Here is a 23,213-nt window from a genome sequence, read left to right on the forward strand (position 1 = left end):
TGTAATACTACAAAAAGCACACTTAAAACTGGTAAGACACGTTCTAACTAGACTAGTGTAGATTTCTTCCTAGTTGTGGCTGCAATAGACAAAGGGATCAGTCAAATACAGTTTCTGTAAGGTTAAATGGAAATCAGGAGGTTGGGTTGTTCTAACCTTAATAAAATTAAAATGGTTTTCACCAATCTTCCTGAGAATTACACATGCCAGAAAGAAATATCTATTTTACATAACCTGAAAATTTCAGGAAGATTGGTTAAAGATTGAGGGTGAAAGGGCAGTTAACAGGGGTGGGGGGAACTCAGGCCTTAGCTAGACCTACCTGTTAGCACACGACGGAGGAGCGAAGATCTTGCGATGTGATTATCGGGAGATCCCTCCTCTGTTTACACACGATGTGTGATGACCTCAGAAGGAGAGGTGTTGTGCCTGCTATTTTTTTAATTAAAGGGCCAGCAGCGCACGAACGCTTGTGCGCAAAAGGTAAGTAATTTTTAAAATTTAAATTATTTCCCCCGCTCCCCCCCACCCTACCCCCGATGGGCGCAGCGCTCCTCCTGGCTTCTTGCGAGGAATCGTGTGGAGCCGGGTCTACCAGCGGCGCTCGGCCACACGTTCCGCGGAAAAACCGGGGCTAAGGGGGAGGGCAAGATCCCTGATCCTAGGATCCCCTGTGCGTCATGTGAAAGCACAGGGACGGTCCCGGGGATCGCCCTGGGATATCACCCTGTCTAGCTATGGTCTCAGTCACACAAAGGCTCCAGTTGCTCCTCTGTTGCTCTTGCTTTCTTCTTTAGGGTTTCAGAGGGCCCAGGATCCAAAAAGCACCTGAAAGCAAACTAAAAGTCCTGCCCTGAAAGAGAAAGAAAGAGTGAGAGAACCCTTTTAACAATAAACCTATTATGTTTACTGCAGACGCTGACTGCAGCCAGGAAATCAGAAGAAGTTTACTTCTTGGGAGGAGAGCAATGACAAATCTCGATAAAATGGTTAAGAGCGAGACACCACACTGACAACAAAGGTCCGCATAGTTAAAGCAATGGTATTCCCCATAGTCTGTGAGAGCTGGACCATAAGGAAGGCTGAGCGAAGGAAGAGAGACGCTTTTGAACTGAGGTCTTGGAGGAAAATCCTGAGAGTGCCTTGGACCGCAAGAAGATCAAACCAGTCCATACTCCAGGAAATAAAGCCAGACTGCTCACTTGAGGGAATGAAATTAAAGGCAAAGCTGAAGTACTTTGGCCACATAATGAGAAGACAGGATACCCTGGAGAAGAGGCTGATGCTAGGGAAAGTGGAAGGCAAAAGGAAGAGGGGCCGACCAAGGGCAAGATGGATGGGTGATATTCTGGAGGTGACGGACTCGACCTTCGGGGAGCTAGGGGTGGCGACGGCCGACAGAAAGCTCCGGCGTGGGCTGGTCGATGACGTCACGAAGAGTCGGAAGCTACTGAACAAATAAACAACAACATTATGTTACCAGGAGCTGTGAAGCCTGAATTCACCAGTCAACACTATGGATGGCCTATGAGGCTGAATTTGTGGAAGTGGAGGGTTGATGCATGGCAAACCCTTGCATGGTCTGTGGGGCGGGTATTGGAGCTGCTGCTGAGAGCCTGCTCTGCTCTCTTCTACCCCTACAAACAGAGTTTCCTGCCAATGTCAAGCTGCAAAATTATGGTGCAAGTTGGACAGAGGTTTTGAAAAGCTGCTCTTTTCAAGTCGGCTGCGCACAGTTGCTTTGTACCTCTGCTTTCTCACCTCCAGCCCACATTACAGTTCTTTGGTTTTCTTAAGAGGCTTTAGGGGCAAGAGGTGGGGAGAAGCCGCATTAAGACGGATGTGGTTAGTAACCCTTGACAGGTTTAACTGACACCTATTGTGATGCCAAAAGCCCATTTGCGGAGTGGTGTGCTTGGCAGGGGCGTGTGGAAGAGATGTTGTGCTTCCTTCCTTGGACTTTGTGTTGTGAGACAACAGAGGGGCAGACCAAGTTTGTAACCTTCCTTTGAAAGACAGCGGGACGGTGGTGGACCTGAGGAGTCAGTCATGACGGTCAAGGCATCCTGTCTGGTCATGAAGCCTTTTGCTTTGGTGACAGGTTTGTGGCCTCTCTCTTCTGTCTACCCACCCCAGATGGGAAACTCACCATCGTTCTATCACGCTCCCTCTCCAATTTCTCACTGCTTTTCCCCTCTGTTCCTTCCTTCCAGTCTCTCTCCAACTCCTCCTCTGGCGATCAGCCTGTGCAGGTAAAGTTGACTTCTGTTCTTGCTCAAATATTATTGATTTCAGCCAGTTCTAGTGACTAGGAGTGTCAATTTTTAATTGTTTGCACCGTTGTGCATTCAGTAGCTCTGCATGTTGATAAGTTTACTTTCCCCAGGCAGATCCTTAGTTGTTATTCAATTGTTAAAGGCAGAGGAATCTTACCCAGAATAAGGGAGCAACTTTGGTAGCAGCAGATTTATTGCATCCAGGCTAAGAGGAACACCAAATATTGGATTCTCATGTTGTTCCAGGATCATTCCTTGCCTTTATTTCTGAATAAAACATGCCTGCTGTCAAAGACACCAGTAGGCAGAAAAGAGGGACAGGCAGTATGAGCTGAGAGAAAAGGCGGGCACAGAGTAGGCTGCAGGTTTATTATTTAAATTAATTTTACATTTCCTTTTTAGTAATAAAAAGCAGGAGCCCTGCTTTCCACCTTATACACGGGTAAGGTTGTATGGATTTTGTTTAATCTATTACATCTGTGTTTTGTGCATTGCCAAGTATCTTTTGTTGTGTTCTCTGCTCATTGATGGAATCAGATTTTTTTCAGGGATGTATGAGAATTTCATTCCATTTGCGAATGTGCGCAAGTACAAATCCTCCCCAAAGTTTAAAAACACACACACAAAAACTGGTCCACAAGTCCACAGAATCTGTGTGACTTGGGAAAAGCCACTCTGCTCTGGAATTGGCAGTTCATTTGAATCTTTTGCGGAATTCTCCAACATCCATATATGCAGGACTTAAAAATTTGAAGACTTGTTCTAGATGGATGGCAGGAGGACATACCATGGGAAACAGCATCTAAAGCTATTGTAAGGGGGGAACTTGAGCCCCCTGGTCTAGAGTAGGGATGTTCATCATGGGGAAATCTGCTCCTTTGGGGGGGGGGTTACAGATCCTCGAGACACCCCTGATTCAGCTCGTGGGTAAGTTCACAAAATCCAGGAACTTCATTAAAAAATACGCAAATAGTCATTTGTGCAAAAATGCAGAAGTAAATAGTAGGGATGTGCACGGACCCTCAGAGTGCAGGATCGGGCCTGCTCCGCCCTGCCTCGATCCGCCTAGGGGCCGCTCCACTCCACTGCGGAGCTCTGGCTCTGAATCGGAGCTCCGCAGTGGTGGGGAGTGGCACCAGGTAAGGCCCCCTCCCTCCTCCCCCTTACCTGTGTCCGTCGCGGCTCGTCCCAGCTTCACTAGAGCCCGCGGCTCAACCAGGAACTGTAGGCCCGGATTACGGCCTACACTTCCTGGTTGAGCCGCGGGCTCTAGTGAAGCTGGGATGGGCCACGACGGACGCAGGTAAGACCCCCTCCCCCTTACCTGGCTCTGCCACCATCGCTGCACAGGTGGCGGTGGCGGCAGGGCCAGGTAAAAAACCCCTCCCTCCTCTCGCTTACCTCCATCCATCTGCAGACCCGCGGCTGCTTCAACGGAGCCTGAGGCCTCAACCAGGAAGAACAGGCCGCAGTTGCCTTAAGCGGAGGCAAAGCCCCCCGATCCGCGCCTGCTTCTCCGGTCTGAGGAGAAGCGGAGCACATCCCTAGTAAATAGCACAAGGTGTGCAAAGTTGCGGCTGTAAATGGTGTAATCTCCACTATTCACAGCTGCATTTTGGCACAAATGGTTAGTTATAAAAAGATCTTCCAGCTGGCCCAACTTGTTACTCACTGAGTCGGGGCAGGTGATGGGGAGACAGAATGGAGTCCTTGGGGCTAAGTCAATGAAAATTCTCCAAGTTCCAAGCCCCAAAAAGATTCCGTTGACATACCAAGTCTAGAGTGCTTTGCATTTTCTTCACACATTTCCCCTTGCCCCAGTGTAACACCATTAAATTTGAATGATCTTGTAAAGTTTAATTGACTCAACTTTACATAGAAGAGACTAAAGAAGTGACTGACTTATCATTAATAAATAAATAAATAAATAAGCAATATACATTCACAACCACATCAGTCTGCGCAGTAGGGACCATGAATCAAAAGGATAAAATAATCCAGTAAAAGGATGTGAAGGAAATAAATAAATGCAGCATGAGTTTGGAATGTTGGTTTTCAAATTGCTTCCACTGAATACTTTTGACTTGATAATCACTGAATTTTGGGAGGATGAAGTGAAACTAAATAAGGAGCTTTGTAGTACTTTGTGGTACCCTTTCCAGCTTCATTGGCTGCCAGTCCAGGTCCGGGCCCGATTCAAAGTGCTGGTATTAACATTTAAAGCCCTAAACAGCTTGGGGCCAGGCTATCTGAAGGAACGCCTCCTCCCATATGTACCTGCCCGGACCCTAAGGTCATCTTCAGGGGTCCTTCTTCATGAGCCCCTGCCAAAGGAAGTGAGGCAGGTGGCTACCAGGAGGAGGGCCTTCTCAGCTGTGGAATGAGCTCCCTAAGGAGGTTCGCTTGGCACCTACATTATATGCTTTTAGACACCAGGTGAAGACCTTTTTATTCTCCCAGCATTTTAACAGTCTCTAAATAAATTTTAACTTGGTGTTTTAAATTTGTAATTTTGCATTGCTGCTGTTTTTATCTGGTTGAGCTTTTATATTGTATTTTATATTATGGTTTTATACTGTTGTTTTATACTTTGAAGGTTTTTAATTTTTGTGAACCGCCCAGAGAGCTCCGGCTATTGGGCGGTATAGAAATGTAATAAATACATAAATACATAAATAAATTGAAAAACTAACATGTTTATTGTGGCGTCAGCATCTGTGCGCCAGAACCCACTTGTTCTGATGTGTGTATCAGTGTCAAAATAATGAGATGCATTCTAGTGCTTCCAAATCCTTACCATGACCAATCTGGAAGTCCTTAAGCAGTTACAAGCCTACGCTGTCTTCTAATTCCAGAATGAGGTCCTGACACTACCCAGAACAACACATAACCAAGGGAGAGGGGTTATTTTTGTTCCAATTTAAGCAGCAGAGGCTGTTGGCTCCAATTTTGGTGGGGCTGTGAATCCATTTTGGGTTTCAGTCAGAACAAGCCAGAACAAGCTATCCAAAGTGCTGAATCCTAGGGCTCAACTACACCAAGCAGGATGTTCCACTATGAAAGCGGTATATAAATGGCAGGAGCCACACTATTGCTTGATAGTGGTATTGAAGTGCACTGACAACTGTTGGGGCTCATTGACACAAACCGTATACCACTTTCATACCACTTTCATAGTGTTATACCCTGCTTTGTGTAGATGTGTCAATGGGCCCCAACAGTCGTCAGTGCATTCAGTACCACTTTAAAGCAGTAGTGTAGATCCTGCAGTGCACTTCAATACCGCTATAAAGTAGTAGTGTGGCTCCTGCTGTTTACATACCACTTTCATAGTGGAATATCCTGCTTGGTGTAGGTGAGGCCCTAGCCCCCAAATAGATTCATCACCTTAGACTTCTGGCTGGTTCTGACTTAGGCCACAGCTAGACCTAAGGTTTATCCTGGGATCATCCAGGGTTCGCCCCTGCCTGAGCACTGGATCCCCTGTGTGTCACCTAGATCAGCCTTTCTCAACCTGGGGTGCTCCAGATGTGTTGGACTACAACTCCCAGAATGCCCCAGCCAGCTGGCCGGGGCATTCTGGGAGGTGCAGTCCAACACATCTGGAGCGCCCCAGGTTGAGGAAGGCTGACCTAGATGAACAGGTTTGACCCCTGGACGATCCAGGGATAAACCTTAGGTCTAGCTATGGCCTATAACCCAGAATGGACTCACCATCTCACTGAACCTGGAAGCCCCCAGTGAATTTAACACTGTTCTATGAGTATGATCTACATTCCTGGAACATGGACGTGCTTAATAGTTTTGTTAATAAGGTTTTATTTTTCCTGCCCCACCCCTGCCCCATACTCTTCTACTTTGCTTCTCACTCAGAGCAAACTCATCTACTCCCCAAAGCAAACTTCTTTGTGTCCCCAAAACAAGACATCTACACAAGTGGGCAACTGGTCAACCTCACCTGCTCAGCTCCTGAAAACCAGCCCATGTCAAGGAGTCAGTTTACCAACAGGAAGTGGTGGCTGCATTTCCTTATTCCTCAGTCCTCTGTAAACTCCTTCACCCGCTCTCTGCACCTGTCTCCAGAAGACAGCGGAGAGTTCTCCTGCGCATACTTCGTTGAGGAATCCCGACAGCAGAACAGATCCCATGAGAGCGACTTCATCAGTATTACCGTGATGGGTGAGGCTTTGTTTTCCATACATGTCTCTGGAAGGGCCTTTGGGAGGCTGAGCTGAATTTGGATGATTTGGACGGGGAAGGAACATGGGGCAGAACAGGTTAGCAGAATTCAAATACGTAGTGAAAAATACGTTTTTGGGTTCTTGTTTTTGTCTTTTCAGATCAGTTGTATTTTCACATACTTCTTTTCTTGTTGTCATTTACCTTTAGTGCCATCAATATATATATGGTGGTGCCTTCAAGGGTAACTTTTAAAAAAGCAAATACAGGTTGCTGCCCTAAAGACGGTGGGATTTACATTTTGATAGCATGTGTGAGAACAAAATGTCATGGCGGGGAGAAGTACAGATAAGAAGGAAGGAGTGTGAACAAATGCAGATAGAGTTGGAGATGTAACAAATGGATTAATCTGTCAGTTTTGCTTTCCCCCCACATTCACATTCTCTAAAAATGTCGTTCTTTTTGTCCCAAATGTGCAGACATTTGCAAATTTTGCTAAATACCTTCAGTGCCTCCCATGCTAATGTTATCACAGCAAGATTGTAATGGTTTTGCAGTTGTGCAGTGCTTGATATGGAGTTGCTTATAAATAAGGATTCAGAGTTCTGTTTTGGAGGAATTTTAAGGTGCAAGAGCACAGCAATTTCCCTTAAACTATTACCAATTTCTTGGAAGTTTAACGTATGATCAGCGCAAATAGATTTCCCGAGCCCTTATGACAGCCAAAAGACTGATATTACAACATTGGAAGGATAAACATTGGAGTACTTAACAATGCCATCAACATTTGCATGGGTGGTATATGGGCGCTACTTGCGAGTGGGTAAATATAGTGATAATTGGTCAACTTTTCTTGAAACTTATGCATAATCTCCTCCCCTTTTTTTAAAGAATGTTGTACTTAATGGGATATTGGTATTTCTATATATGTAATTTCTTGTTCTTTTTTGTTTTTGACATCATGATTTTTGTTATATTTTGTCCTGTTGAATTCATAATAAAAAGATATTATTATTATTATTATTATTATTATTATTATTATTATTATTATTATTATACATAGCCATTCACAACCCATGAGAGAGGTCCCTTCTCATATCCTACTTGCTCAATATACAATGTTGTTTCTCTGCTTTCCTGCTCTAAGTCCTTTTTACACACCAGCACGGGAGCTATAACAGTACAAGCATGGACTCTGTCTGAAATATCCTTTAGGGTTTTTTGCAGCTACTTCTATATTCTTTAACTCTTCCAGCTGAACTGCAAGCAAATAATTGTTTGTACTTGGCCACTCAACCGTAGACTTTGCTCAGCAAGCGGGGTAAAATATCAGGTAGCCCTGACCCACCTTAATGAACATCTACCTTGATAATTTAGCTTTAAGAATATTTTATTTAAGTGTGTTGTTCAGTATGGTTATAATGCAAAGCTCATTGCTGATTTTATGTTATGTGTGCATATGTTTTGTTTTTTATTAACTTTTTATGATTAGTTTTATTATATTTTGTTCAATTTATTTTAGCTATCTTATAGAATCATAGAATCATAGAAAAGCAGAGTTGGAAAGGGCCTACAAGGCCATCGAATCCAACCCCCTGCTCAATGCAGGAATCCACCCTAAAGCATCCCCGACAGATGGTTGTCCAGCTGCCTCTTGAAGGCCTCTAGTGTGGGAGAGCCCACGACCTCCCTAGGTCACTGGTTCCATTGTCATACTGCTCTAACAGTCAGGAAGTTTGTCCTGATCTCCAATCGGAATCCGGCTTCCTTTAACTTGAGCCCGTTATTCTGTGTCCTGCACTCTGGAAGGATCGAGAAGAGATCCTGGCCCTCCTCTGTGGGACAACCTTTTAAGTATTTGAAGAGTGCTATCATGTCTCCCCTCAATTTCCTCTTCTCCAGGCTAAACATGCCCAGTTCTTTCAGTCTCTGTTCATAGGGCTTTGTTTCCAGACCCCTGATCATCCTGGTTGCCCTCCAGGATGATCAGGGGTCTTATCTTAATCTATTCCTGTTGTACTGCTTGTTTTAATAACTGTTTTTGACAGTCTGTGTTCCAATTTCCGATGTAGGAAATAGGCGTTCTCCATATTTCAGCATGGAATTTCCAACGCAAAGGAACTATCCAGCCTTACAAAGATAATGCCCATTTCAGACCCTTAATTCCTATAAATGGGTCTGACATTGACAGGGTTTCCTGTTAAAAGACAGTGCACTAAAGGGAAACGTAACCACTCCGCTATATATCATGGTCCTCGCTGATCCCCTTTTCTTCGTGCATGTCTCCTCCAGATCCCCCTCCTCGTCCGCTGCTGAAAGTGGATCCTCCATCCAGGGTAGTGAATAAAGGGGACACCCTGCTCATCACTTGCTTGGCCAATAGGAGTTACGCTAAGAAAAGGTTCCATTTCTACAAGGATGGGGTGGAGATGGCCTCCAGCAATGAAGATACTCAAAAGGTCTCCAGAGAAGCTGAGAATGCCTCCTCAGATGCTTCTGTAAGCATCCCACAGGCCAAGCTCAACCACACTGGGGAGTTTGCTTGTAGATATGAGGAAAGAAGCAGCGGCCGGTGGGTCATGTCTCCCTGGAGCCAGAAGGTGTTCCTCACAGGTGAGTCATTTTGTGATGGTGGCTGCATCAAGTGTTAGAACCTGCTTTAGCAGTGCTTGAATTCTAAGCAGGTAGGTTACTTATCTATTTATTTAAAATTATTTTTATGTGGCCTTTAAGGTTAAAGCCTTACAGCAGCCTTCTACAACCAGGTGGACTCCAAATGGGTTGGACTCCAACATGCTAGCTAGGAATGATGGGCCTTGCAGTCCAACATACCTGGAGGTTGGAGAAAGCTTGTTTACAGAGTAGTAAAAATACTCTGGTTCCCCTTCAAGTTCCTTAAAGAGCATTGACCATCTCTTCCCATGTCTTTTTCTCACCTGCTATGGTCAGCAGGTGAACAGGCCCTTTGTAATACTTTATACTGTATTTTGTATTTGTGCCTTTAACCTGTTGGTTGTTTTATTATGGTCTTAATTTTTGTGAACCGCCCAGAGAGCTTCGGCTATTGGGCGGTATAAAAATGTAATAAATAAATAAATAAATAAATAAATAATCAGCTGACGCATACAGAAGAAATGGAAGGGAAGTGAGAGGAAGACAAAGACCTAGGCCACAGCTAGACCTAAGGTTTATCATGGAATCATCCAGGGTTCGCCCCTGCCTGAGCACTGGATCCTCTGTGTGTCACCTAGATGAACAGGTTTGACCCCTGGACAATCCAGGGATAAACCTTAGCCTAGGTCTAGCTATGAAGAGAGACTGAAAGAACTGGGCATGTTTAGCCTGGAGAAGAGAAGATTGAGGGGAGACATGAGAGCACTCTTCAAAGACTTAAAAGGTTGTCCCACAGAGGAGGGCCAGGATCTCTTCTCGATCCTCCCAGAGTGCAGGACACGGAATAACGGGCTCAAGTGACTGGAAGTCAGATTCCGGCTGGACATCAGGAAGAACTTCCTGACTGTTAGAGCAGTACGGCAATGGAACCAATGACCTAGGGAGGTGGTGGGCTTTCCCACACTAGAGGCCTTCAAGAGGCAGCTGGACAACCATCTGTCAGGGATGCTTTAGGGCAAATTCCTGCATTGAGCAGGGGGTTGGACTCGATGGCCTTGTAGGCCCCTTCCAACTCTGCTATTCTATGATTCTATGGCCATTGTTTTATGGTGCTCCCAGCTGCAAATTCCTTCCTCCAGAACTTTTTGAGAAAAGTCTGCCCCAGAATATCTGACCCACTTCTGGAAATGATGAAAGAGCCTTTTCTTCCCTTTTCTTTTGAGCAAACATGTTATGCTTAGAAATGAAATTTTTAAATGGGTATTTTAAAGGGGAATTAATTAATTAATTATATACTAAAATTAACTTCCCCTATTCTTAGAAATTGCTTTCAGTTCCTTCATGAGGAGGAAATGTCAGAACTAAAAATAAAGAACTCCAACGCCTTCTTCTCTTTTTACAGTTTGGTCACCAAATCTGTTTGGTCCGTCAGTGTTTTATGCACTCTCAGCAGCGATTCCACTTCTGATCCTGATGGTCCCACTTGCTTATTGTTATGGGAGGAAGAAGAGTGGTATGTGATGGGGCCCGTGGGCAATTCCTGTCATTTCTTAGGCCTCATCTACTCTAAGCAGCTTATTGCACTGTGAAAGTGGTATGAAAACGGTATATAAAAGGCAGGAGCCACACGACTGCTTGGTAGGCGTATTGAAGTGCACTGACGACTGTTGGGGCCCATTGACACATACCATATACCACTTTCATGCTGCTATATCCTGCTTGGTGTAGCTCCTGTCTTTTATATACCACTTTCAAAGTGGAATATCCTGCTTGGTGTAGATGAGCCCTTAGACCAGCCTTCCTCAACCTGGGGCACTCTAGATGTGTTGGACTGCATCTCCCAGAATGCCCCAGCGAGCTGGCTGGGGCATTCTGGGAGTTGTAGTCCAACACATCTGGAGTGCCCCAGGTTGAGGAAGGCTGCCTTAGACTGATACAAGCCTTAAGATCTGCCTGAAAGGCTCGTCACTGTGTACTTCTGACTATGGGAGGAGCATGATTCCTTGGGACTTGAGGGCGGGCCTTTTCTGAGGATGCTCTCGGACTGTGGAACTCCCTCCCTCAGGAGGTTTGCTTAGCCATCTCTCTTGACAATCCACCATTTATAAGCCCTCTCTCTTGACTTCCTTAGCTCTCATGTCCTGCTTCTGAGTTCCTGGTTGACAGCTAGTTCGCCACTCTGTGAACAGAGTGCTGGACTAGATGGACCCTTGGTCTGATCCAGCGGGGCTCTTCTTATGTTCTTATGCTCATTTACTCACTTGCTTAGCTCATCCATCATATATCGAAGGTATTTTGTTTTAGCAGATTTTTGCTCTGTTGGTGGAGATTTTTATTTTATTTTATTTTATTTATTGATTTTTATACTGCCCAAAAGCTGAAGCTTTCTGGGTAGTTTACAACAATTCATAAAATACATTTCAATGGACTGATTTTTGTTGTGTTATTTTTTTAAAAAAACTCTCTGCTGCATACATCCCTGTTTAATGTGGCACTGTTTTATTGACACTGTTGAATTGATCTGAAATGACTATATTATAAACAGCAATAGGTATTGACATTGCAACAGGAGAATGGGGTATGAATTAGCTTAGGAAATAAATCAGTAATGGGCAGTGGAGTTGCCAGGTCACCAGTCTGTCAAGAAACCACCTTCTTCTCTGACTTGGACAAGACCAAATTCCCCAAACCTGCATGTAGTCCAAAACTTCTGGAGGTCACCAGGTTAGGGAAAGTTAGGCAAGACAATTGATAACAAAGGTGATGCCGCATAATAACCCATTTCCACTTATTCTCTTCTTTCCCTCTGTCTAATTACATTTTGAAAGCATCAAAATGCCAGCAACTGAGAAGACAGGAAGCGCAAACAGATTTTGTGTATCTTGAAATGGAAAGCCCAGCTTTTCACCTTGGTTACAGGTAACAGTTAGTGCTAGTGTAATAAAACAACTGCAGGATTTATTTATTTATTTTAAAAAACCCTATTATTTTATTGTTTGGTTGCTATTTGTGGTTTGTCATTTTGTGTGAGATACACGTGAGGTACTTGTTCCTCTCTATTTGGCCCTGGTTAGGCCTCATCTAGAGTATTGCGTCCAGTTCTGGGCTCCACAATTCAAGAAGGACGCAGACAAGCTGGAGCGTGTTCAGAGGAGGGCAGCCAGGATGATCAGGGGTCTGGAAACAAAGCCCTATGAAGAGAGACTGAAAGAACTGGGCAGGTTTAGCCTGGAGAAGAGAAGATGGAGGGGAGACATGATAGCACTCTTCAAATACTTAAAAGGTTGTCACACAGAGGAGGGCCAGGATCTCTTCTCAATCCTCCCAGAGTGCAGGACACGGAATAACGGGCTCAAGTTAAAGGAAGCCAGATTCCAGCTGGACATCAGGAAAAATTTCGTGACTGTTAGAGCAGTACGACAATGGAATCAGTTACCTACGAAGGTTGTGGGCTCTCCCACACTAGAGGCCTTCAAGAGGCAGCTGAACAACCCTGCATTGAATCCTGCATTGAGCAGGGGGTTGGACTCGATGGCCTTGTAGGCCCCTTCCAACTCTGCTATTCTATGATTCTATGATTCTATGATTCATGTGTGATTTTCTCTCCATCCATGGAAGGGAATTGGATGATTCACCCACACTTCCCATTTAAACCAGTTTAAGCATCATGAAAACTTCCTCCAAGACACCTTAGAAATTGTAGCAATTTATTCCCCTTGCCTCTCCAGTTTGTATTTATAGATATGGAAACAAGTACACAATTGTCCTGATGAAATTTCCTATTATAAAATGTGGGTGGCTTTAAAAAAGATTAGACAATAATTCACTGAGGATAGATTAATGAATATCTATTAACCATGACAGCTCAATGGACCTTCCATGGGTAGAAGCAGTTTACCTCTGAATTACCAGGATTCCTCTGAAGGTAAACAGAGGTTATCGTCTTCCTGGGCTTCTGGTGAGCTTCCCAGGGGGATCTTTCTGTCTGCTGTTAAATGAGAAAACTGGGAACACTTAATTGGATCCAGCAGGGAACCTCCTATTTCTCAAGGGATTCTGGCAATTATTTTGCTGTTTATGAGAGTACCTTGAGAGTACACCTTGAGAGTACACCATTGATTGGCTGGTTGGTGGGTGGGTGGGTTTAATTTATACTCCAACTTTCCACCAAAAAAAAATGGTGCTCAAGGTTGTTAACAATAAAATAGAGATTAAAAACAAAGGCCAGGTCTACACCAAGCAGGATGTGACACTTTGGAGATGGTTTTGAAAACTGAATATGGAGTGTGTCCTGGGCCCCAACAGTACTCACTACTGTTATAAACTGTTTTAAACCAGTAGTATAGATCCTGTCAAAGTCTTGATAAAAAACATAACATAGGCCTCATCTACACCAAGCAGGATATTCCACTATGAAAGTGGCATGAAAGTGGTATATAAAAGGCAGGAGCCACACGACTGCTTTATAGCGGTATCGAAGTGCTCTGACAACTGACACATACCATATACCACTTTCATAACACTATATCCTGCTTGGTGTGGCTCCTGCCTTTTATATACTGCATTCAAAGTGCAATATCCTGCAGGTGTAGATGAGGCCATAGAAAAAACAAACAAGTAAATTAGAAACACAATTAAAAAGAACAATAAAAGAACTAAACTGCACCCAGCTGTTAACGGGAGCTAAGCTAATCAACAATGTTCTCCAAAACTAGGCTTCTATTCAATAGGCTCCTGTCCTGAGCCATCCATGGTTTAATGTTGCCCTCGATTTCCCTTTGCTTTCCCAGGGGTCGGACATCGCTTGCGACCTTCACTTCTCCAGCTCTGCCGCAGCCCCCATCGCAATTGAAGATGGAGAATGGACCTGAGCCCCAAATGGAAGAGGAGTTGTACGAGAATATCCCAGGGCAAACCAAGGCTAGAGTAGGACCCTAAAGAGAACATGGAGATGACCAAGATTTTGGGGAGGGATGTGCCATGATCCCAGATTAACCTTGAATTGTACATCCTACTGCTTCAGGGATGTGATGGGTTAGAGTTCTGTTTGTTTTGTTTTTGACAAGAATTTATCAGACATCACCAAGTTGTTCATATTCAGGACAGAATCGACTTGAGATTTTAAAACATCTGAATGCAGGGATTAAAGCGAAACTGACCGATTTATTCATCCCCAGTTCAGGGTGGATTAAACCTAGTGGGAAAATTTACTTGGGCCTTAGCTAGACCTTACGATTATCCCAGGCAAATGGAGGGGTCGCCTGCTCCCGGGATCCCCTGTGTGTCATTTGGATGCACAGGGATGATCCCGGGACAATCCCAGGATATAGGCCTGGTCTAGCCATGACCAGGATGGCCATTTCTACACCTGCCTTTTCCCCCAGGATTATCCCTGTGCATCCAAATGACACACAAGAGATCCCAGGAGCAGGCAGGGATGATCCCTCCATTTTCCTGGGATAACCCTTAGGTGTAGAAAGGGCCTATGAATCAATGGGCCCCAACAGTTGTCTGTGCACTTCAATACCACTGTAAAGCAGTAGTGTAGCTCCTGCCTTTTATATACCACTTTCAGCGTGCAATTTCTTGCTTGGTGTAGATTAGGCCTTGGAAATCCTAAGCGGTACCTGTTGAAAGCTACTAGGCCTCTTTTCAATGAATTTGATTACAAATATTTTGTTTGTTTTTAACGGGATTAAATATTTATACTGGTATTTACAACTGGGGGGATGGGGCAGAAGCCTTTTTTGGCATCCATTTCATTATAAAATGAAAAATGAGTAAGACATTTTTTTAAATACATGAAATAAATAATGGATTGATCCCCCATTCCCATCTTGAGCAGCTATTAAACTGTTGATTACCTTAAATAAACCTGACTTCTTTTTAAATTGTTGACTGTTGCTGTGCAACCTCCAGTATCAGAGGCAGTAAGCCTGTGTGCACCAGTTGCTGCGGAACATGGGTGGGAGGGTGTTGTTGCACTCATGTCCTGGTGGCGGCTTCCTGGTCGACAGCTGGTCAACCACTGTGTGAAGAGAGTGCTGGACTAGATGGACCCTTGGTCTGATCCAGCAGGGCTCTTCTTATGTTCTCTATGTTGGACACTCAATTTACACTCCACTCGACCACAATGGTACATTATCAGCTTTCTCCAAAGGAGGTTCTTTGTTTCTTTTTTTGAAGAGACTGTGGAATGGATGCCCCATGGGTATTTATGGCTCTTGATGTCCTGAGTGGCCTGGTGCTGGCAGCAGATGACTAAAGGAAGAGTTGGGGGGTTCTTCTGGGGTCCCTGAACCCCACCTCTGATTCCTGATCTCCACAGCATCTGTCTGCAGTGCATTTAACCACTACTTCATCCATGCTATGGATTAGATTGCATAGGTTGACTGGTTTAGATAGGTTGGATGGTACAGTCCTTGACCAGATGGTTTGGCCAGAGATTGCCTTTGGGGCTCTCCCTGCTCTGTCATTCTGTGAGTTGCTCCACACACAGGAATAAATCTCAGGCTTTACCATGGCTTTCCTTCTCACAGTAATCCTGCCATCATGACACACTCCTTCACACACAGCCATATGATGTATTCCCTTCTCAGAAATGCCCCAATGTGTTTTAATGAGACAGTGGTGGAGAGATCCCGCTTTAAACAGATATTAACACATTACCTCTGTTGTTGTCTTTTTAAAATGCGCGATTTCCAGGGAATAGTGTGGGAGATGTCCTGGCTGTTACTGATGTCATGTAATGGACCCACAGGCTTCCATGAGTGACCAATCATAAGTGCACTATGAATCACTCATTTAGAGAAGATTCATAGGACACACACTATGAGTCCTGAACTTTGTGTCTTCAGCCTAATCTCAGAGCTACATTTTCATGGAGTAAAGTTCTACCCCCTTCAGAAGGAGAAATGGTCAAAGTTCACAAGATGGAGAACTGTGCGAGTCTGTGTTTCTGGATGGTTCAACTCCAAACTCTCAGACAACTAGAAAATGACGAAGCATCAAATTGGACTAGAACGGACTCTCCGCCACATTTAGGGCACAATCCTTTGATGACTGTAAGCCCCAGAACTTGGAGGCTTATGATCCTCCTGTACAGAGCAGGAGGAGCACAGAGCTGATTAACACCTCCCATTTCTCTCACACTGCATTTTTGCTAGATGGGTGATTTTGCCCATCAAGCTGGGGCTCTGTGGAGTGGGAGGGAAGGAGGCTGGGAAGGGCTGAGGAGAGCTCATATCCCCACTGCCCCAGTCCCCTCCCTTCCCCTCCCCACCCACAGAACTGGCCCAAATCCAGTTCCAAATACAGGTCTCCCCACACCAGCTGTGAGGGGGAGGGGGAGTCAACACATATCTTGGACTTCTGGGTTGAAGGTTGGAGTTCTGTTTCTGGCTTAGATCCAGGAATCCCAAAAATCCTGTCATAGAATCATAGAATAGTAGAGTTGGAAGGGGCCTACAAGGCCATGAGTCCAACCCCCTGCTCAATGCAGGAACCCACCCTAAAGCATCCCTGACAGATGGTTGTCCAGCTGCCTCTTGAAGGCCTCTAGTGTGGGAGAGCCCAGCACCTCCCTGGGTCATTGGTTCCATTATCGTACTGCTCTAACAGTCAGGAAGTTTTTCCTAATGTCCAGCTGGAATCTGGCTTCCTGTAACTTGAGCCCGTTATTCCGTGTCCTGCACTCTGGGAGGATCGAGAAGAGATCCTGGCCCTCCTCTGTGTGACAACCTTTTAAGTATTTGAAGAGTGCTATCATGTCTCCCCTCAATCTTCTCTTCTCCAGGCTGTCCCCCGATGCTGTATAGGAGACAAAGGCTTGCTCCCTCCATTTTCAAAACAATGCTTCACCTTTCCTAATATCATGGCTCTCTTGGTTTCTCTTATCTCTTCTCTCGTTTTTCATTTACGATATTATTTAAGAACAATGCCCCCCTGGATGTTTTGTCTCAAATCAGTGGTGGATCACCTGCCATCAATACAAAAGTCAATCTGTTTGATTTCAGAGCCACTTTGGTATGAGAGTCTGGTGTAGTGCAGAGTGGTAAGCGGCAGTTACTGCAGCCAAAACTCTCCCCACGACCTGAGTTCGATCCCAGCGGAAGCTGGTTCTCAGGCAGCCAGCTCAGGTTGACTCAGCCTTCCATCCTTCCGAGGTTGGTAAAATAAGTACCCAGCTAGCTGGGGGAAAGGTAACCGTGACTGGGGAAGGCAACGGCAAACCACCCCGCTACAAACTCTGCCAAGAAAACGTCAGCGAAAGCAGGTGTCCCTCTAGGAGTCAGCAATGACTCAAGTTCCTTTCCTTCCTTTCTTTGGTGTGGACACTCAGGCTTTTGGGGGAAATCAAGACGTCACCAGTTGGAGACCCTCACTTGGCTTTGAAGTGATTCCAGCTGCCAGTGGGGAAAAACTGTTATTTTTTTTTTAAAAAAAGCAAGCTGCACAGGACAGCTCAGCAGGTGCCAAGAAAGTTGTCTCAGAGTGGCAAGTTGGAGCATAAACTCATGAAACACTGTCTCCAAGGCAGGGTCATGCTGCAAGGACAGGGTGTTGGTGATGATGGGGGGTGCCAAGTGAGATTTACCAATGACCACAAGCTGGTGGTGCACGTCTTCCTCTTACCGCAGGAGCAGCAGAATGTGAATCATTTATTCAATCATTTATTCAAGCCCAACAACGCAGCTCATCTTAGTGAAAAAGACTGCAGTGAAGAAGGTTTCCGTGTGTTTGCAACACTCACCCCCCACCCCGTTGCCTTTGTCTGTGCAATTAAGAACAGTCAGCTCAGTTTCTGCAAAGCAGCTGGGTGCTGCAAGGCATGCTGGGAACTCTACTTGAGGCCTTGCTGGGGAATCAGCTCCTCTCGTCACCTCAGCTATAGCATCACCATGACACAGGGCAGCAACACCTACCTGTACTTCCTTCCAGTGTGGTTGGAGAAAGGGAGGGGATTTTCCATAGCATCAGTTCAGTGTTGTGGTCTCTTTTTCTAGACTTCTGGGTTTTCAGCCTGTCAAGGCTGATGCAAGACATCTGTTTGCCTCTCTCTCTCTCTCTCTCTCTCTCTCTCTCTCTCTCTCTCTCTCTCTCTCTCTGCCCCTCGACTTCTTCCTGCATGGCCATCCTCCTCTTAGTCCAAACTGGAGATAATTGCAAGAGACTGCAAGCCACCCGTGCAGACTCCAGGCATCTCCAAGATTGTTCTACCAAAACCAACAATTCTCTCCATGCCCTGGCCGAGAATAGAAACTGACTAATGAAGGAGCAATTCATCACACAACCCATGCTGCCCAGGAAGAAATAAAATGTGCAGAAGCTGCTAGCAGGAAGCTTTTAAATAATGTTGCACAGTCCTGAGGCCCTGGAGAGATGCTAGAATACTGGGCTGGAAGGACAGTCTGACTAAGCAGAAGGCAGCTGTTTTCCAAGAAGGCATAATTCCAAGCCCTTTGACCAAGCAGCCTCTGCATGGTTTGGTTTAGGTCATGGCCCTGGCTTTCAGCAGTGATCAGAGCATGGATACAGGAGAGAAAGAGGAGAGGTAGCCAGCCCGGCAAAAGGGAAAAGGGTAGGGCTGTGCATGGAACCACCCTCCCCGATCCACTTTGTTGCCCAATCTGGAAAATCCGGATCGGGCCTGATCCGCTTTGGGCCGATCCGCCTGTTCCCTGCTCTGCTCCATGGAGTGAGATCCGGCTTCGCCACCACCGCCGCATGGCCGCCACCGCCAGGTAAGCCACCCCCCACCCCCTCATCTGTGTCTGTTGTCGCGGGCTTCAATTGAGGCCCCAGCTTGAAGCTGGAAGAGGCCTCAGCCTTCACTTCCGGCTTCAACCGGGGCCTCAATTGAAGCCTGCGATGGACGCAGATAAGCCTCCCTCCTCCCTGCCCCCTTACCTGGCTCCATCGCCATCGCTGCAGGGACTGCGGTGGCAGCACCAGATGAGTCCCCTCCCCCCCCCCCCACTTACCTGCATCCGGAGCTCCGGATTGAGGCGATCCTCTTTGTCTCAATCAGCAGCCCCCCGACTCTCTTCGCCTCCACCTTTTCCAGAGGCGAATCAGGCCGCCTCGCTATTGCTTCTCTGAACCGAAGAGAAGTGGAGCACAGCCCTAGAAAAGGGCTCAGTTATGCTCCAGACAAATTGTCATCCCGGAGCTGTCTAAGGTCCTGAAACTCCAGCTCAACTCTACTGGCTGGCTGACTGACTTAGGGCTGTCATCCTTTTGACTGTTTAAAGCTGGGTTCTCTTCTGCCTGAATGTCCTCTTACCTCATGGGTTACTCCCTGTCATCAAGACAGGAACATTTTAAAAACTAAATCCCATATTTCCTAATATTTTATTTATTTATTTATTTATTTATTTATTTATTTATTACATTTTTATACCGCCCAATAGCCGAAGCTCTCTGGGCGGTTCACAAAAATTAAAATCATCATAAAACAACCAACAAGTTAAAAATACAAATACAAAATACAATATAAAAAGCACAACCAGGATAAAACCACGCAGCAAAATTGATATAAGGTTAAAATACAGAGTTAGAACAGTATAATTTAAATTTAAGTTAAAATTAAGTGTTAAAATACTGAGTGAATAAAAAGGTCTTCAGCTGGCGACGAAAGGAGTACAGTGTAGGCGCCAGGCGGACCTCTCTGGGGAGCTCATTCCACAACCGGGGTGCCACAGCGGAGAAAGCCCTCCTCCTAGTATCCACCTGCCTCACTTCCTTTGGCAGGGGCTCACGGAGAAGGGCCCCTGTAGATGATCTTAAGGTCCGGGTAGGTTCATATGGGAGGAGGCGTTCCTTCAAATAACCTGGCCCCAAACCGTTTAGGGCTTTAAATGTCAATACCAGCACTTTGAATCGGGCCCGGACCTGGACTGGCAGCCAATGAAGTTGTAAAAGGACTGGCGTAATGTGATCTCGCCAGCCAGTCCCTGTTAGTAAACGGGCTGCCCGTTTTATCTCCTAGTATTTTAGGAGTATTTTATCTCCTAGTATTTATCCATCCATCCATCCCATCTCATCTCATCTCATCCCATTTATCTGTCGCCCAGTAAAAATAGTTCTGTGAACAGTGCACACAATTTTAAAAATTAAAAACCACAATTCCAATAAAACTAGAAACAACAAAGTAGGACCCTTGGGGTAATGCAGAGTATCAGAACCAGGAGGCATAACAAGAAGGGTCAAAGAGACTGGTGTGTGAAGCTGAGTCTAGTAGTAGTAGTAGTAGTAGTAAAAAAGAAACATTGTAAATAGGAAGAATGCATTCCATACAGCCACATTAAGGAAATAGAGCACAAATAAAGAAGCCACTGCACATGTCACCTTTGAAGATTTCTCCAAAGTTTGCAGCCATGTTCCCTTTTTTTGTGGGTGGTTTCTTTTTATCTCTTCACCCCACAAATGCCCTCCTGCCCAATAGCTGAAAGTACTGGCACAACACCAGTTAAAGCAAACTTATCAGGGCACAAAGAATGCTAGAGCATGGAGGGGCCGCCTGTTGCCCAACCTCCTGGCCAAAGGCTGGACTACCCAGCTACTGGTCGTTCCTCAACAAAACTAACCCCATGCAAACTAGAACCAGGGGACATCCCATGAAGCTGGTTGGTGGAAGATCCAGGACAAATAAAAGGAAGGACTTCTTTACACAGCACAGAGCTAAACTGTGGAGCTCACTTCCACAGGATGTAGTGATGGCCACCCATTTGGATGGCTTTAAAAGGGGGTTGGATAAATTCCTGGAGGTGAAAGCTATCAATGGCTACTAGCCCTGATGGTTCTGTTCTACCTCCAGTATCCGAGGCAGTAAGCCTGTTACTGGGGGACATGGGTAGGATGGTGCTGTTGCACCGTGTCCTGCTTTGTTGGTCCCTGGTTGACAGCTGGTTGGCCACTGTGGGAACAGAGTGCTAGACTAGATGGACAATTGGTCTGATCCAGCCTCAGGGCTCTTCTCATGTTCTTATGTTCTTAAACTGCTCCACAGCCTGCCCCAAGCCCTCTTCTGTGTGACAACCTTTTAAGTATTTGAAGAGTGCTCTCATGTCTCCCCTCCATCGTCTCTTCTCCAGGCTAAACATGCCCAGTTCTTTCAGTCTCTCTTCATAGGGCTTTGTTTCCAGACCCCTGATCATCCTGGTTGCCCTCCTCTGAACACGCTCCAGCTTGTCTGTGTCCTTCTTGAATTGTGGAGCCCAGAACTGGATGCAATACTCTAGATGAGGCCTAACCAGGGCCGAATAGAGAGGAACCAGTACCTCACGCGATTTGGAAGCTATACTTCTATGAATGCAGCCCAAAATAGCATTGGCCTTTCTTGCAGCCATATCGCACTGTTGGCTCCTATTCAGCTTGTGATCCACAACAATGAGTCCTAACCAGAATAGCCAGTGGTCAGGGATGAGGGAAGTTGTAATCCAGCAACATGGGGGCGGGGGACAAATGATCCACCCCTGTGTTAAACCAAGCTTGGCTCTTAAGGAGACCATTGTGAAGGATGGCTTTCTCCCTTGTTTTATAACATGCTTACAAATGCAATAGGGCTTAGCTCTCGTAGTGTACTGTCAAGGAACCCTGGGAATGGTGCATATAGAGAGACAATGAGCAAATGAAAGGCTAGAAAGCTGGAAAGATACCTCTGGTAAGATACCTCTGCTAAGTTCCCATGGAGGTGATAACTAGGGTGACGATATGGAAAGGAGCACAGGGCTCCTGGATCTTTAACAGTTGTATTGAAAAGGGAATTTCAGCAGGGGTCATTTGTATGCTTGCAGCACCTGGTGAAATTCCCCCTCCATCACAACAGTTCAAGCTGCAGGAGCCCTGCCCTCTTTTGTCTCTAGTTACGCTCGGCTTGCTAGATGCCCTAGCTGCACCCCTTAGAAAAGTGGCCCAAATCAATAATGTGTAAGCCAAGAACAGAAGACAACTTTACCTGCATAGGCTGATTGCAGTGAGGCAGGTGGCTACTAGGAGGAGAGCTTTCTCTGCTGTGGCACCCCGGTTGTGGAATGAGCTCCCCAGAGAGGTCCGCCTGGCGCCTACACTGTACTCCTTTCGTCGCCAGCTGAAGACCTTTTTATTCTCTCAGTATTTTAACACTTAATTTTAACTTAAATTTAAATTTTACTGTTTTAACTCTATTTTAATTTTATATCAATTTTGCTGCGTGGTTTCTATTCTGGTTGTGCTTTTTATATTGTATTTTGTATTTGTGCTTTTAATCTGTTGGTTGTCTTACTATGGTTTTAATTTTTGTGAACCACCCAGAGAGCTTCGGCTATTGGGTGGTATAGAAATGTAATAAATAAATAAATAAATAAATAAAATTGCCAGAAGAGGATACCCAAAAAGACTGGAAGGAAAGAAAAGGAGAGAAAGGCAATGAGAAATCTAGAAGGGGAAGAAAAAGGTGGATGGTGAGTTTCTCATCTGGGAAGAAAGAAGAGAGAGAGTGTGGTACCAAACCTGTCAACAAAGCCTGAAACTCCATGCTCGGTCAGCATCCCTTCAAGGAGGCTGGGTGCTCAGCTTCAACACAGTCTAATTATCTGTCCAAAGAGAGATGAAGAAGTGTTTCCCCACCCAACTCTATCCTCTCACAGCAAAACTCTATCCTTTCACAAGAAATCCACCACCACCACTCCTTTCTCCCCAAGCACATATCACCCACGCCTCTAGCCAAGGACATGGCTCAGCTTATAGGCCTTGGGTGCACCAGAGGTTGCATTAGAGGTGTTCAGGGCAGCTAACCTCATCCGTCCTTCCTGTGCTGTCTGCTGCCCTTTTTTTCTAACCAAAGTTCTTAAGAAAACCAAAGGTCTGGAGGTGAGAAACTAAAGCGGCAAAGCGATTGATTGCATGCGCTCCACTAAAGAAGGCCAGTCTTACCAAACATCCTGTTAGGAAGTAGCTTGGTTTTTGAGTTGAACCAAACAGACCCCAACTTGGCTAGAGAACTGTAAACTCAGTGCCTTTCACCTCCAAGCTCAGCGAGGTGTGAACAACACAAAGGAATAATTCTCAACAGCTATGTCAAGTACGCAAGACTAGATAAGGAGCCATCAGATTTTAATCGGACTTTGAGGTGTGCATGTCCTAAAGCACAAAGAGGGGGTAAAA

This window comes from Elgaria multicarinata, chromosome 11, assembly GCF_023053635.1.
Source record: "Elgaria multicarinata webbii isolate HBS135686 ecotype San Diego chromosome 11, rElgMul1.1.pri, whole genome shotgun sequence".
In the NCBI taxonomy this organism is placed as follows: Eukaryota; Metazoa; Chordata; class Lepidosauria; order Squamata; family Anguidae; genus Elgaria; species Elgaria multicarinata.